Source organism: Vipera berus, assembly GCF_964194415.1.
Source record: "Vipera berus genome assembly, chromosome: 10".
NCBI lineage: Eukaryota > Metazoa > Chordata > Lepidosauria > Squamata > Viperidae > Vipera > Vipera berus.
Window position 1 is genome coordinate 12,491,219 of NC_138213.1, and position 17,444 is coordinate 12,508,662.

At 35.0% G+C, this 17,444-nt stretch overlaps 1 protein-coding gene across 1 annotated transcript in view; it reads left to right on the forward strand.

Annotated features, from left to right (window-relative positions):
- CDH8 (cadherin 8) overlaps window positions 1–17,444 on the forward strand; it is a gene marked incomplete at its 3' end in the record, with an annotated part of 198,143 nt that overhangs the window by 136,302 nt on the left and 44,397 nt on the right. The window lies entirely within an intron of this gene.

Sequence of the window (17,444 nt, forward strand, 5' to 3'; positions counted from 1 at the left end):
AAAAAGCATTGGCTATCTGTTTCCTGCCTTCTCTTTTAAGGTTTTGCCAAGTAAATGGATAAATTTTAAAAATCACAAATGAGTGTTGGAAATGGAGTGCAGGCATTTCTATAGTAATTCCACCAGGTTTATGTACTTCGAGTCTAGAAATTTATATATTTGGTTCCAAAATACTGCCTTCAATATTAGTGAAGCACATGGGAAATCCCCACTCACACTGGGTCTGATTACATTACCTAATTGGGTGATAAAACATCTAACCAATCCACCTCAGAGAGCACCAAAAACTTCACTGAATTGTTCAAAATGTATTTATTGAATTTTAAAGATGCATGTTCGGATACAAAATTAATTTAAGGGAATGAAGGGCAGTGGGTCTGCTAAAACAATTCCAGGCCAAATATATAACAAATAATTCAGGCTGATGTTGTAGGAGATACATAATGAATTGTGACTGTCGCAGAATGTTTGACTGAGATGGGCAGCTATAAAAATTGACCAAATAAATAATTGAAAGAAATCTGATTGATACATTAATGGATACAATACAATATATCCAGTTTACACAATAAAACTCAGTAAATATTAGTACTTCTGGCAACAGGCACTGAACAGACCTAATCCCAGCTAAATAGACTTGATGTTTGTTACACAATTCTGGGCCATTAAATAATGTAAGGTAGATTTTTGGCTTGGTTTGTTTTCATGGCAGAAAGAAGTCCTGAAACTGGTTCCCTGGTTTGCAACATTTAAATACACTTTGTGTCATAAAAGACCCATTTGTATACACTTAGATTTGTATGTAACCTTATAAGGCTGCAGTTAGGAATGTACAGTGTGTTCTGGCAGAATTATAATATGCAAGTCCAGAAGAATCTGGTTTGGTTTTGTTTTTTTTTTTAAAAAAAATGCTAAATAGTGAATCCCTGGCACAAGTCAGATCTGCTCTGGAAAAGAAAGTAGATTGTGATCTTTGAGATACAGTTAACAAGCCTATTGCAAGACCAGCTCATATCCAGAACACCAGTAAACATCTCCTGTTCTGTGGCATCAGACTATAAACAAGATAAGTTATGTTAGTCTGTGATGGCAAAAAAAAAATATCAGAATTCTAATAAATGCCTTTTCTGACTAACACATTTTACAGAAAGCATAAACGTGCATCGGCCACGTCTTCTTATCGGATTCACAGAGTGGTAAGATTTAAATTGGGGTAAGAAGAGAAAAGGTAGGGAAGGAAGAAAGATAGGGTTACTTATGCAGATGAAGGTTACATGTGAGACAGATTACGAATACTTTATTAATTAACAATGGATTCAAATCAATTGTGTTTGTTAAGGCCTTCTGAGATTGCCTGAAACCTTTAGATCAGGGGTGTCAAACTGCTGGCCTGCGGGCTGGATGCATCATGCCGAAACTGTGCCCACCCCATTGCTGGCAATGGGGGGGGGGGGAAAGTTGTGATATGTTACGACACGTCATGTGACATTGCAAGTTTGACAGCCCAGTTTTAGATGTTCAATAATTTCTTTCTTGGTGGTGTTGTAAAAGTGTTGTAAAAAGTATTTTAAAAGTCCTAAAATCACTTTGTGTCCTGAGAAGTTGAAGTGCTCTAATGTTTTGGTGTCCTTTTTGTGTGTCCTGATTGTGTCTATTAACTCTTTTATACAAAGTTTCTCCTGTTTATACTCTGTAGAATTTAGAGGATCATTACTAGGAGATAATGGCATATATCACATTGGAGGAAGAGCTTGTGAAGGTGTTTCTAACCTTGTGTATGGGTTTTATGGGTCCTGAAATAGTGATCTTAGTATAGGTGTGAGACCAGAGTAGTTATCTAGTTTGTTGCAAGAACTGACTCCCATGTTGGTTACTTCAGGTTGAGCAGTGAACTATATGTTAGTATGGATCTGCTATGCAATGCCTGAGAAAGTGCAGTGTCATCGTCCAGCATGGTCTGTAGCTTATTAATAATGAATTTGAGTGCATTTGAGACATCTGGCATGATTTCATTTTTAATATACGAGGTTGAGGAAGAGGATCTCTTAAAAATTGTAATTTAGGGATGCAGATGCACAAACATGCACACACACACACACACACACACACACACACACACACACACATATGCTATGTTTGGTCTTTTTCTGGACACATATGATCTATTTTTCTATTTTATTTTTCCTGTTTTTTAAATTGCAAGTCTCCTAGTGTTGTGTGATATCTCTATGAATTAAAGGATCTTCACTAAAAAAATATGAGTAATGTGAAAGAAATTAAGAATTGAAAATGTAAATGAGTATTGTCCAATGAATCAATATACAGAATCAATGTCTCTTATGATCTCAAAAGAAGATTATTTCATAAAATCAATGGATTGATGGATAGATAGATAGATAGATAGATAGATAGATAGATAGATAGATAGATACAGATGAGAGAGAAAGCAGATAGATGATAGATAAATTGATATCTGTTGGATACAGATTCCTTAATGGATATTTTAAATAGCAAAATATAGATTGTGGACTTCCTTTTATTGCCGAACTAAAAAGTCTAAAGATATATTAGTGCATACATTTTGACTGTGCCCCTTAGTAGCCTCTTACTATGGTGAGTTCAGGTTCTTGGAAGAGAGTTAAATATCAAAATTTTGTTTAAAAATTTGGGACATGCCCATTTATCAAGAACTTTGGATTCACCATGCTGGGATTGTTGCCAAAAAGTGGTTCTGTAAAAGTTACATGTACACCAGGTAAGAAAGGTTAAGTAGATGAAATGTATCAGCTTCCAAACTTTGAACTGTCTTTTTATTAAGGTCAGGAAAGATTATACAATATGGTCAAGGTTTAATTTATTTAAAATTGAGTCATAGCATCTTTTATATATATGCAGTTGTCATTCCATTCTTATATTTGGTTTAGGATTTATAAGGGATACAGCTTGCTCTGACTTTTTTTGTAATTTGTTTTGTTTTGATTCACATCTTTTGCTTTGTTTTCTTTTTATGGTTGTATAAGAGCAATTAAAACTAATTAAAAACTCACACTATTATATATATTACTAGTACATCCCGCAAACACTTCATATTCTCTCCTTTTCACAAAGGAGATTCATCTGATTTTTGGCACAAGAAATCATAGTCTTCTAGAAACTGTGAATTCAAACCCACAGGGAGAAGAACATTTAGAAACGCTTCTGGCAAATGAGGTCATAGAAGGATCTTAACAGCACAGGCAAAACATGAAAGTTTATTTTCAGTTGGAAAAATGGTGACCTTTGCAGAACAGAAGAAAAAATGAACTGTGTAGACCTTTTCAACATTAGGGAAATAGCAGTTTGAAGAGATGCCATCACCTTCCTGATTTTTTTTCTGCACGGAACAAAATTTTGTTCTACTGAGCTGTGAATGGATCACAATTCTACACTCCCAAATTTTACCCCCCTCCTAATATACCCAACCTCTACAATCCATATTGGTGCAAATAAAGTCAATTTATTTGAGTCCTTAGGGAGAAGGGCGGCATATAAATTTAATAAATATTATTATTATTATTATTATTATTATTATTATTATTATTATTATTATTATTATTATTATTATTATTATTATTATTATTATTATTAATAATAATAATAATAATAATAATAATAATAATAATCTATTTTCAGCTTACATCAGTTCACTTAGTAACAGTTCAGAGTTACAATGGCACTTATGACCATTACAGCATCCCATAGTCACCTGATTTACATTCTGATGCTTCACAACTGACCCACATTTATGATGGTTGCAGTGTCCCAGAGTCATGCAATCCCCTTTTGTGACCGTCCGACAAGCAATGTCAATGGGAAATCCAGATTCACTTAACAACCATGTTACTAGTGATTCATTCAACAAATGTGGCAAGAGAAGTCATAAAATGGGGCAAAACTCACTTAAAAATTTCTCACTTAGCAACATAAATTTTGGACTCAGTTGTGGTCATAAGTTGAGGACTACCTGTATTTAGGTTATTACAACTATAAACTAACAATGTGACCAGGCAGCTTTATCTTTTCTTGGTATTTCTGGTTGTTGTTTTTTTTTTTTTAAATAAGTATTTACTTATTGCAAATGTGAAATAAAACAACAGCGGTACTAATAATTAAAGCCAATGGTTCAAAACAAAAATCACTCAGATACATAAAGCAAAAGCACATTAGCAACAGTAGGGGTTGCTAACAAAACAAAAAAACACAAAGCAGGAGGGGAAAAAATTCCTGTTTCATTAAAGTAAAATAGACATCAAGTATTTCTTTTAAAGGCCTTCGTAAATTAAAATAAATGTGCTATTGAAAAGATGACAACTTCATTACTGAATGAATTTTCTCTAGCAAGGAGGCTGCAAAGAAACTTTTATTGAAAGAGACACTTACTACTTAAGATGGAGGGCCTGAAATTAAAGTCACGATTAGCTATTGAAAGTAAGCTTAGATACATTTTTGTCAGGCGCAAGAAACCAGGAGCTACTATAGAATTCAGAAAGCACTGTGAGTTTATCCCATGCAACCTATACACAAGAATCTGATCTACTAATGGTCAAGGCAAATTGGTGCCAGATAAGAGTCAATGGATTTAAAGGGGGACTGGACTTTGGTCTCTTTCAGGGGTGTAGGGACTCCAGACTGATGATGCATTTGACTCCGGCCTAAGGCTCAGCCTGGTCATCTCCTTTGTCTTCTCCCATTTTTTACTTTGCTTATTAAAATCCAAACCTATTTTCAAACATATAAAAGGTTCAGGAAAACTACAAACAGATAACTTCCTTTTTGAATTGTCTGCCTATTCACTAGCATTAGCCCACTCTAAAACAACTCACTTTCTCCTGAGGATCCTTAGCTTTAATAACTTCTGTAAAAGGGGAGAAAAATCTAGGATGGTCCATTCCATACCTGTAACTCAATAGAGTAGAATGAATTAGAATTAGAATTAGAATTAGAATTAGAATTAGAATAGAATAGAATAGAATAGAATAGAATAGAATAGAATAGAATAGAATAGAATAGAATAGAATAGAATAGAATAGAATAGAATAGAATTATGGAAATTAGAATAGAATAGAATAGAATAGAATAGAATAGAATAGAATAGAATAGAATAGAATAGAATAGAATAGAATAGAATAGAATAGAATAGAAGCTGGAAGGGACCTTGGAGGTCTTCTAGACCAACCAGCTCAAGCAGAAGACCTTATATTATTTCATACAATTGCTTTCCATTCTAAAGAGAGATAAAGCTTTCAAACATAGTGGTTTTAATTGCCATATGAAGAAGAAGGAATAGATCCATCCTGAATGAGAGTAAGTGATCCAGGTTTGCCCAATGGAGTCGATGACTTAGGATGGATATGAAAGCAAATCTTCTCAGTGCAGATTTCCTAAAGCTTTCACATTAGAAAATGGTGAACAGAATATGGAATATTTTGCTATTTATACTAGACATGTACAAAGACAGGAGAGATACAATCCCTAAAAGCATGAAAGGATTGAATATGTGATATTCAATTGGTTTCAGATTTAGGATTTGTGAATAAGTGCATTCTAATATGTAGCTTTTAACCAAGCAATTTGCCAATAAAATATAAAGTCAGTTGAACCCTTGTACAATATGTTACACTATGGATTACAATTTTCCCTTTTTCCTTCTCTTCTCTTTATTTGACCATTATGTGATAAGAAACAAAACAAAAATCATACTGATAACCGGACTTTTAACTTCACTTCCAAGATAGATATTTAATAGAAAAATGCAGCTAATCAGTTTCATCAAAATGGAATCTTGGAAATGATTAATGCCATTATTGATTTATTTTCTTCTCTCTCCCTTTTAATGCTGCTTTATGCTTGGTGATAGAAAGTCCTTTGTGAGTCAGGAGCAATATTAAATTAACACATAGAGTAAATCAGAATCAGAACAGACCAAGCCAGCTCTTCAAATCTAGGAATGTACAGTCCAATCTTAGAGTACATATTAAAGAAGTAAAACTGGTTTCCTGGGATTGGTCTTTAGAAATGTTTCCTCTAACTGTAAATGTGTGATTCAGAAGTAAGAAACATCATGTAGAAATTTGAACATAAAGGATTTGTAGTTGTTTCATACTTTATCCAGATAACAAGTACTTTGCAAAATGGATTGGCTATTTTTGTGCTCTAACATGTAATATAGAACTTGAGTGAAAGTCAACTTTATCCTAGAAGCCAATTTTACTGCAGGAAGTTTCAAAGCCAAATCAATATGTTTATAACACCAGAGATGGTGAGTGTCCAACTTGTGAAAATACGACGGTGCTTCCCGCAATTTATTTTCCTTGTATTTTGTGAGAAAGATGCAAAAGAAAAAGGTTGGCCCATTATTTATACAGTTACGCAACAGGATTAAGGCTGTACAAGGAAGGGACCGACCTTTAGGCTTCATTTTGATGTTGCATCAGTGTGGTCAGAGGCTTTCATCCAAATGATAAAAAGTGTCCTATAGGCATGACATCACAGTAGCACCAATAGGACCAAGCTTAAAGCAAGATGCTGCTTTTGTCATTTTCTCCAGATACCTCCACCCTCAGTCTAAATTTAAAGGCCTGATGAAAAAGAAAAATTCAAATATCACATAAGATCTAGCAATCCTTTCTCTGCAGCTTGGGGGAAGAAAGATACAGACATCCAAAGGGAAAGAAGAAAGAATAGGTGAGAATACTTTCAAGCCTGCCAACTGTGTGGCTTCCAGGGGATTATACTTCAGGCTTTTAAGGCTTTTGACAGAAAAATAGATTGTGCAACAGGCTCCTCTGGAAATTGATCTCATCCAGTTCAGTGGCATTTTCTTGCCATGATCTCCCTGGACCATCTCCAAGAAGAAGACTTGTCAGAAGACGAACACGGGGATTCTGTGAATTGAATTATGCCTGAAGCATGTAATTCTGTCTCATAGGATGTAGTCTAGAAAGAAGTCAGTCCCTTTCATGTCTTAGAGCCTGCACTTCTCAATCCTGAAGGAATCTCCTAACTTGTGATCCCAAAAGAATGTCACTGCAACTTGGTTAAAGGGCAGAAAACCAGGAGAGGGAAATGCCAGATTGCAGGGCCAGGTTCATAAGGAATCGTGGCCTTTCTCAGAATCAGAATTGTAACTGGGATAGGTCTATCTACTTTGAGTTTAAAAAGCCATTCTAGAGTGAACAGGCTATGAGAAACTTCTTTTATAGATTCTGTCTTTATTCATATGCCCAAAACTCAGTTTTGACTTTGTTCGACCACATTTCTTCATCTCAGCCTCAAGTTCAATGTCACTTTTTGACTGAACCCTTGGAATTATTACATTATTTTCACCATTACAAACATGGACTGGACTTGTTCCAAAGGTGCTTTTCAAAAGGCAACTGGACTTACTTGACTTTTTTCCTTGAAAAAAAATGCTTTTCATCCAAGAAGCTTCTTCAGGAGAACTTCTGCAGTTCTCCTGGATGAGAAGCAAAATATTTTCAAGGGATAAAAAAACAAAAACCCTAAGAAAGTCCAGTTGCATTTTGAAAAGCCCCTTTAGGACAACCATGACCTGGATGATTGAGAATCTCCATAGACATGGACTGGACTTCAGTTTACTGTCACCTCACCATTATAAGGACTTAGATACTCTTTCATGGACTTGTTAAATTATGCTTTGCTGCTTGGTTGCTTTTTCAATAGAATACTTACTTGTGAGCATCAGTGAACAGGCTTTTGTTGTAAATTTACTCTCAGACTGTATTATGAACATACAAAACTCCAAACAAGTCCAAACATAGGTTTCAGATCCACTGATTTTAATGAACTCTATTACACTTCTCTCTCTGGATTGAAATGCAGTAATTGCTGTGGAAAATCCTAACAAAACAACCAAAACTTGGCAGTTATTAGCAGTTTGAATTTCTCCTGTTTTTCCTCAGGCTTGACAAATAAAACATATTAGTGGGTTTTATGATTCTGCTTTAAGTGCACAATTAATATTGTTATTGATGGCTGTTTTAAGGTTATAACAAACGTGGTGAGTATTTAAATTTATTTTTAACTTCCATAACATCCACTTCACTATGCTTGGTCTCTGTAATATATGGAGAACAGTGAGATTCCATAAAACATAAGATTGGATTATTCAAGCTTACATAGTACTATGCAGTTATCCCCATATCACAATTAAAATGCTTCCTTCCCTGCTTATAGTGTATAGATGCCATTTCAATCTTTTTAGTCGAAGGCAAAAACCTTTCTACATCCATTCTTTTCCAACTTGGCACTAATACTACTGTAGTGTCCTCACCTTCAGTCATGATTAATTAATTGATGGGAACAACAATAGATACAAATGGGGATTTAATATTGTTCAGAATCACATGAATAGATTATAACAGTGTCAACCAGATAACTACACTGAGAAAGGCAGGCAGAATTTAAATGATGATAATTACACTCACAGAATATATGTTTGACCTGGACCATTCATATATCTAAGTTAAAAGCTACTTAAATTGTAGAGCTGAGATACATCTTAAAGGAATTCATTATTTTACTGATACACGTAGATAAATTATCCTGGTAAAATTATGTAATTTTCTTTGAGCTCAGCTCCGTATTGCCTTCATGAATACATCTATGTACATTTCCTAATAAAAATGCAGAAGTACGGTTTCAAGGGTGTTTTTGTTTTGCTCTTTTGTTTCCCCCATCTTGCTTGGGGACTTCATATTCATTTACAAAAATCAGGTCTAACTCTATTCAAATAAGCTCAGTCTGGTATTGTCTCAGACTTAGTCAATCACTGAAAATACGAGGGGTCACATTTTAGCAATCTACCAAACTTGGTCATTTTTTTAACTTTCCTATTTTTTAAAATGTGTTTTTGATGTCATTTTGTGTGATGTGATCCCACGGTTTTTTATCACCTCATTGGGCCAATGCAAGGAATGGATCATTTCAGGAAGCAGATTATGAAGAGCCTTGGTGGAGCAGTGGGCTAATGCCTCCTTAAGTAACACCAGCTTCCTGTAATTAGTGCAGGTTCGCATCCCACCAGGCTCAAGGTTGACTCAGCCTTCCATCCTTCCGAGGTAGGTAAAATGAGGACCCAGATTGTTGGGGGCAATAAGCTGACTTTGTAATAATGCCGCTTGGGGGTGTGTGTGAAAGCCCTAATAAGCAGGCATATACATAGAATGAAGGCTACTGCTAAGCTTGTAAGCCGCCCTGAGTCTTCAGAGAAGGGCGGGATATAAATGGAATTAAAATAAAAATAAATAAAAATAAATATGAAATGCATGTGGTATTAACGAAGAGATGGGTCTTAACTTCCCCTTCCCCAGGTTTTCTTCTCCCATTCCCAAGGTGGGCTATCAGGAAGGTGAAGATAAGATTTGGTGATATGGTTTGACTGATCAAATGAACCAGATTTTTTGGGAGGAGGGAAGGTATGGAAATTAGTTTGACTTTATTCAGAGACTATCATTTAACAGCATTAAGCCTTGACATCTCTCCCAAGCTATGCGTTGAGCGCCTAAATTTCACATAATCATTATCACCATCATCATCACCACCACCACCACCATCATCATCATCACCATCACCATCACCACCATCATCATCCATCTTCACCTCTACTACCACCATCAAGAACTAAACTAAATAATAAGTGAAATATATTCCCAGGTATCCATAGAAAACCCTCAAGTTTGAGTTTCTCAAGAAATAGGGCAGGAAGAATAAGTGATATCTCCTGAATCACCCAATGTTATCTACTCCGTTACACAACTGATACAAAATGCGCTATTCATTTCCATTGAGTGCTCATGACATATGATGACATGATTGACATGTGACATCATTATAGTCTCTGCCAGATGCCATTGCTAACAAGCAGGTCATTGGCATTGCCACTAACCACAGATTTGAAACTTGGTATAAAGATTTTCACAAATCAGCTATCATAGGACTCCTTGCCTGTTAAAGAATGATGGTCATAATTGCAGTGGCTGATCATAAGTCATCCATGTATCAGAAGACATGGAAGATTGTTTTTCATATATTCTGGTTCACATGCACACTTTTGTGGAGCCAGGCAAGCAGTTGGCATGCTTCAATAAACAGCATGCTCTATAGTTCCTATAACTTTTTTTAAACAATGCATTCCTATAGGGCCTACGCAGGACTCAGGGATATTGGGGAAAAAGGGAAAGAGAGAGAGAGAGAGAAATATTAAAATGATGATATTGTCTTACTTTTTATGACTATTATTATTCTGAGGGCCAGAGAGACATAAAAATATAGATATACATACACATCCTGAGATAGAGTTTTCCAATGTTGGGCAATTAAGTGAAATGCTTTCTCCAGAAATGACTTTTTTCTACCCACTGAAAAAGAATTGGAATTCTGTGATTCATGTCAACAAGATTAGAGAATCCCTCTGAAAAGGCAGTGGGAAATATATATATATATATATATATATATATATATATATATATATATATATATATATATATATATATATATATATATATATATATATATATATATATATATATATATATATATATATATATATATATATATATATATATGTGTGTGTGTGTGTGTGTGTGTGTGTGTGTGTGTGTGTGTGTGTGTGTGTGTGTGTGTGTAAATTACTAACAAAGAATTAAGGGAGTAATTTACACAAATATATGAACTGTCCGGTGTGACTACAGCCTGTTCGATAGCCTTTGAGATAAGGCTGAAAACAGGAAATAAAGATTTGCCCCATGTTTGGGGCCTACACACACACACACACACACACACACACACACACACACACACATATATATATATATATATATATATATATATATATATATATATATATATATATATATCAAGGTAATCTAAATAGTTAACAAGTATTTGACACATATCTCCCCTTGCTTCTAAAGCTAACAAAGCGAGAGAGATCCTGTGGCTCAAGAGGTAAAAACAACTGCCTAGTGTGCAATCAGCCCAGGTTCGAATCTCAGAAGGGTATGGCTGACTGATGAAAACTAATAAGTTAGAAATGCATTTCAGTCTCCCTTAATTCTTTGTTAGTAATTTACACAAATATATGAGCTGTCCGGTGTGACTACTGCCTGTTCGATGGCCTTCAAGATAGGCTGAAAACAGGAAATAAAGATTTGCCCCATGTTTGGGGCCTAGCAAGGTAATCTAAATAGTTAACAAGTATTTGACACATATCTCCCCTTGCTTCTAAAGCTAACAAAGCGAGAGAGATCCTGTGGCTCAAGAGGTAAAAACAACTGCCTAATGTGCAATCAGCCCAGGTTCGAATCTCAGAAGGGTATAGCTGACTGATGAAAACTAATAAGTTAGAAATGCATTTCAGTCTCCCTTAATTCTTTGTTAGTAATTTACACACACACACACACACACACACACACACACACACACACACACACATATATATATATATATATATATATATATATATATATATATATATATATATATATATATATATATATATATATATATTTCCCACTGCCTTATATATATATATGGTTTTCCTGAAGCAGAAACGATAGGGATAGCATACCGTAGATAGCTGCCATTTGCCCAGTACAAAAAAGTTTAATCGGCCTTAAAATTAAATGGGTCAAATTCATGAAGGAGACATAAAACATGTTACTGTTCCATAAAAAAAACCCTTCAATTTCTCAAAAGACTTCTTTCCATGCAAAGGATGCTCTTAAAATTATACCATTATGGAGCTGAAAGAAGCCATGTAGGCCAGCCCGTGCTTATGGATTTTTTATAACCCTCTTTTAGCAACTGCCTCATTTAGTGACTATTTGCAGTTGTGACCATGATGGAAAAAGTAATTTTGCAACCTATCGTTTCATTTATGATCTTCACTGGTCTGTAAATCAAAGGAAAGCTGAAGTAAGATCACAAACACAGTTGTAGTTTCACTTTTTTTTTTATCCCATTTATATCCCGCCCTTCTCCGAAGACTCAGGGCGGCTTACAATCTAAGAAGCACAAATCAATGTGCTTAGCAATAGCCTTCATTCTATGTATATGCCTGCTTATTGGGCTTTCGCCCCCCCCCCCAAGCGGCATTATTACAAAGTCAGCAAAACAATGTTTTGCTTAATGACTAAGTTGAGATCACTAAATGAGGACTTCCAGTGCATTATTGCTAGCATGGTTTAAAATATCTCTTCACCTTGGAGCAGTTGAAGTTGTGTGTTTTTAGAACATGTTCCAATATCATTCAGTACCTGTTCCTAGTGCCTTAATTGACAGGCTGGTGGCTTCAGCTTCCTTCTTCTGGGAGAAGCATGTGGTAGTGGCTGTTTGTTCCTCTTTTTTAAACTGCCAGAGGGGGTGTGTTCTGTGGGTGGAGGTGTGCTCTGATTGGGTGGGAGATTAGGTGTGTTCTGATTGGGTGGGAGTGTGTTTTGTGTTTGTGTATGTATATGTATATGTATATATATATATATATATATATATATATATATATATATATATATATATATATATATATATATATATATATATATATATATATATATATATATATATATATATATGTGTGTGTGTGTGTGTGTGTGTGTGTGTGTGTGTGTGTGAAAATCTAGCTTTTTTGAAAATTTATTGAAGTAAAGGGAGGTGGGGAAAAGATTGTACCATGAAATACCTCTTTATCATTTTTAACTTACTCCATAAAATAACTTCAAGAACACCACACCCATATGAACAGAGTTTTCTTCTCTTTCAGGGGAAAAAAATAGGAAATAATATAAGAAAAAAATTGTTAAAAACAATGCAGAAGAAATTTTTGATCCAGCACTCTTTATAAATCAGCTACTGGCCTGCTGAATAGCTCCACAATGTATTTCCAGCTGTCGAGAAAAGAGGATGGGGAAACATTTGCCCCTATCCTTTGAATTATGGACTTCCCTAATTCATCACAACGGAAAGTAGGATGCTGGAATCAAATTGTAAAATCTAATCCAATGTCTTATTTCAGTGAACCCCAGCACCCAAAAGAAAAACCCCTCCTGTTTTATTATTTTCTGTGATTGCAGACAGTCACTTTGGCAATAACAAGGAAAGAATCAGAATATTCAGGGGATCCCTCTATAAAAAAAGTACAAACAGCTAATGGCAGACAATGTTAATAATTCATCAATCCAACTGTTTCCCACTGCCTCTTGGCATCAATTTCAGGAAGTAAATAGGCAACAAAGGACATATGGAGGAATTGGCTTAGCATTCTGGTCAGTCCCAAGAAATGACAATATACAGAACTTAAACAATAACAAAGTTGTAAGGGACCTTGGAGATTTTCTAGTCCAATCCCCTGCTCAGGCAGAAGACCCTATACCAGTTTAGACAAATGATTGTCCAATCCATTCTTAAAAACCTCCAGCAATGGGGCACCCACAACTTCTGAAGGCAAGGCCTTCCACTGTTTAATTCTGGATTAACAATGCATTAATTGTTCCCATTGTTAAGATTTTCCCCCCCTTAGTTCTAGGTTGGTTCTCTCCTTGATTAGTTTCCATCCATTGTTTCTTACCTTGCCTTCTCGTGCTTTGGAGAATAGGTGGACCCCCTCTTCTTTATGGCAGCCCCTCAAATACTGGAACACTGCTATAATGTCACCCCTACGTCTTCTTTTAACTAGATTAGACATACCCAATTTCTGCAACTATTCTTTGTATGTTTTAGCCTTCAGCCTTCTAATCATCTTTGTCACTCTTTCTGCACTCTTTCCAGAGTCTCAACATTTTTTAAAAATATTTTGTGCTGACCAAAATTGGATTTAATATTACAAGTGTGGTCTTCCCAAGGCATTTAAAATGGTAATATTACTTCTCGTGACTTGATTCTATCCCTTTGTTAATGGAGTCCAGGACTGCATTGGCTTTTTTGGTAGCTGCAGCATATTCATACTATTTCATTAAGTGGTTGGCTTCAAGTGACCTTTTGTTTAAAGTCTAGAAAGAAACAAATGGGAATTATCACCGGGCACCAAATATGACTCCAGGAGAAATTGGAAGAGTCCATGGGTTGATATTGGCAATTAGCTTCACTAAATGGGTATTGTAAAAAAAAAAAAAGTAAGAATCTCAAGGATGAAGCTGTGTAATGTTTCAGAAGTATATATGAATGTCTCTTTGTGAGCAACAGGCAAAAATTGCTTTTACTTTCAGTATTGTCTAAAGTGAAAGTTCCAATGTGTTCTGTGTCAGCACGCCAAAGTTATTCTTGATGGTTTATCAAGAATAATAATACCGTAATTGATATGCAACATTTATTTCAGTCATTTCTCCTTTCTCTCTTCATGCTCACACATGTAATAAATACACATTTAAATATGTGATAAAAAAGTGAAAACGTATCAAAACGAAAAAGCAGAAGTAATAATAATAATAATAATAATAATAATAATAATAATAATAATAATAATAATAATAATAATAATAATAATAATAATAATAATATAAAGTTGGAAGGGACCTTGGAGGTCATCTAGTCCAACCCCCTGCTCAGGCAGGAAACCCTAAACCATTTCAGGCAAATGGCTGTCCAGTCTCTTCTTAAAAACCTCCAGTGTTGGAGCATTCACCACCTCTGGAGGCAGGTTGTTCCACTGGTTAATTGTTCTAACTGTCAGGAAGTTTCTCCTTAGTTCTAGGTCGCTTCTCTCCTTGACTAGTTTCCATCCGTTGCTTCTTGTCCTGCTTTCAGGTGCTTTGGAGAATAGCTTGACTCCCTCTTCTTTGTGGCAGCCCCTGAGATATTGGAACACTGCTATCATGTCACCCCTCACCCTTCTCTTCATTAAACTACACATACCCAATTCCAGCAACCGTTCCCTATATGTTTTAGCCTCCAGCCCCCTAATCATCTTTGTTGCTCTTCTCTGTACCCTTTCTAGAGTCTCGACATCTTTTTTACATATGTATATTTCATACATATTGCAGTGTTATGAAGTTTGGTCATGTTTTTCTCCAATTGTTTTTCAATTTCTGCCTTTCTCTACAAGATTAGAAATGGCATACCAAAACATATTTATAAACTTTGTGTCTTAGTTCCACACCTCTTGTACCTTCTATAATTATTGTTTTTAATAAATCACACAACACTAATAGCCTCACCAGGAGATATTGGAATGTTACAGGTTTGGTAACTTGTTGACTAAATTGTGACCGATGTAGAACAAGAAGGACCTCACATGAGTTATTCAAAAACCAAATATAATGTTGAAAATTATTTTTAGATTCTAAAAAAGGGAAGGGAAGAGGGAGGGGAGAGGGCAGGATAGGAGTATTTTTACTGGATTAATGATAAATGATTTTTTTTTTAAATGATGAAAACCAATGGAATAACAAGAGGAGAAAAATTAGGTATTTTGTAATACCATTATCATGTTTATTACTTTTTTTCCCTTGAAAAACAATATCAACTATTTATATCACATTCTTTAATAGGTAGTTTAACATTTGAATTTCCAGATTCAAAGTTATCACTTAATCCATTGCATCAAAATTCAGATAAATAAAATGTTATATAGCATTTCAATCAAAATATGGATGAGCATATGTGAGATAGATATATATATATATATATATATATATATATATATATATATATATATATATATATATATATATATATATATATATATATATATATATATATATATATATATATATATATATATATACACACACACACACACACACACACACACACACACACACACACACACACATCTACTAAACACAACTGGTTGTGCTATAAATCCATCAGTTATTTAAGGTAATAGGCATGGGTGATGGCTATTTCTGATTAAAGCAAAGATTTTTTTTTCCCAAATCAAAGTAATTGTTCTTTTATTACCTTCAAACTAAATCATTAGATTAAAAAGAAATAAGTGCTTCATTTTCTTGTCACTATTTTCTAAATTTGAGGGGGGTGAGGGAGAGGAGGTAATGCCAATATGTTTGAGCTATGACTCTCATGCTTTCTGACCTTTTGTAGTGTATTAAGCAACCATTATTATTATTATTTTTTGAAAATAAAAATTTCAGGGAAGCAAAGCTGTATATTGTATGATCTTTTTAACTGTGAGACCATCTAAATGCCATTGATTTCAGTGGCAGAATTAGGTGTTTCTCCTCCTTTCTTCTTTTGAGATCAATAGATATAAAAATGTTCAGGTTTGGCTGGTTTCTTCCTGCACTTCTTAAAGCCCATGCAGAAGAGCCAATAAAGGGATGCATTCAACAGATGTAGTACTTCACTTTCCAATCAATTTGTCTGTGGAACACTTTACCCTTGTTTTGGATTTAACATTTTGGATTATTTTTTTTACCCTTAATGCATTTTTTAATCCAACATTTTTACATCTTTAGATCATGTCAAAATCTGCTTTGCTTTCTAATATTGTCCCAAAGTGTTTTTTTTTTCTTTTTTCAAAAGGCAAATGGACTTTTTGTTGTTTTCTTTGGAAAATGTTTCGCTTCTCATCCAAGGAGTTTCTTCATTACCTCAGTAGAGAAAGAAGAGTTTGTCCTCCTAGATTTTTGTGATATAAATCTCCACTTCTCTTGTGCATCATAACCGTGCCCGTTTGATAGCTCTCTATCTATGCTGTATGCTAACAAGCAAATCAGTTAAGGAATGTTAACTCCCCAGAGAATTGAAAAGTTCCAGTCATCTAGCATTTTTTATATATAAAAGCAGGAATATCACCTACACTAAGAAGCCTCTCATTTCACATGACTGAACTACTTAAACTTTGCAACAGCTTCTTTGGTTTGATGGGTCTCCAGGAAGCTGCATAAGGATGACTGCTTTGCAGGCCTTACATGCTCTGGACTTCATATCTGGTGGGGAAATCTTCGGCCTGGACCTGACAGATTTTTTTTAATCAAGCCTCAGCTTTGATGTGATTATAAATCTTAAATTCTTTGTGAGTCAGGAAATGAAGAATGAAAATTCACCTTTGCCTGTGTATCTCCAGACCACCTATTGATCCCTCACATGGTAAACGACCTTGGCAGATATATGTCACCTCATGAAGGTGATTGAAGAAAAACTCGGAGAGTCACTAATCAGACTTGTAGATTGCTCGGCTGCCACTGTTTATAGATTTTCAGCTGCTTGTCCTTTGAAAGCTATCCAAAATCATTTACACCGGAGGCAGTATGCCCACTGAGCGCTTATTAAATGAAGTAGGTGTTAAATGTCAGAAATGCAATAACCATTCTTTTAAATTCCACCTATTCTGGTCCCAAATGATGTCTGTATTAGTGCATTTTAAATACAGTTTCAGTATTCGGATAGGTTACAATTTGGCCACAAATGCAATTAGGCACTGAGTTTTTGGT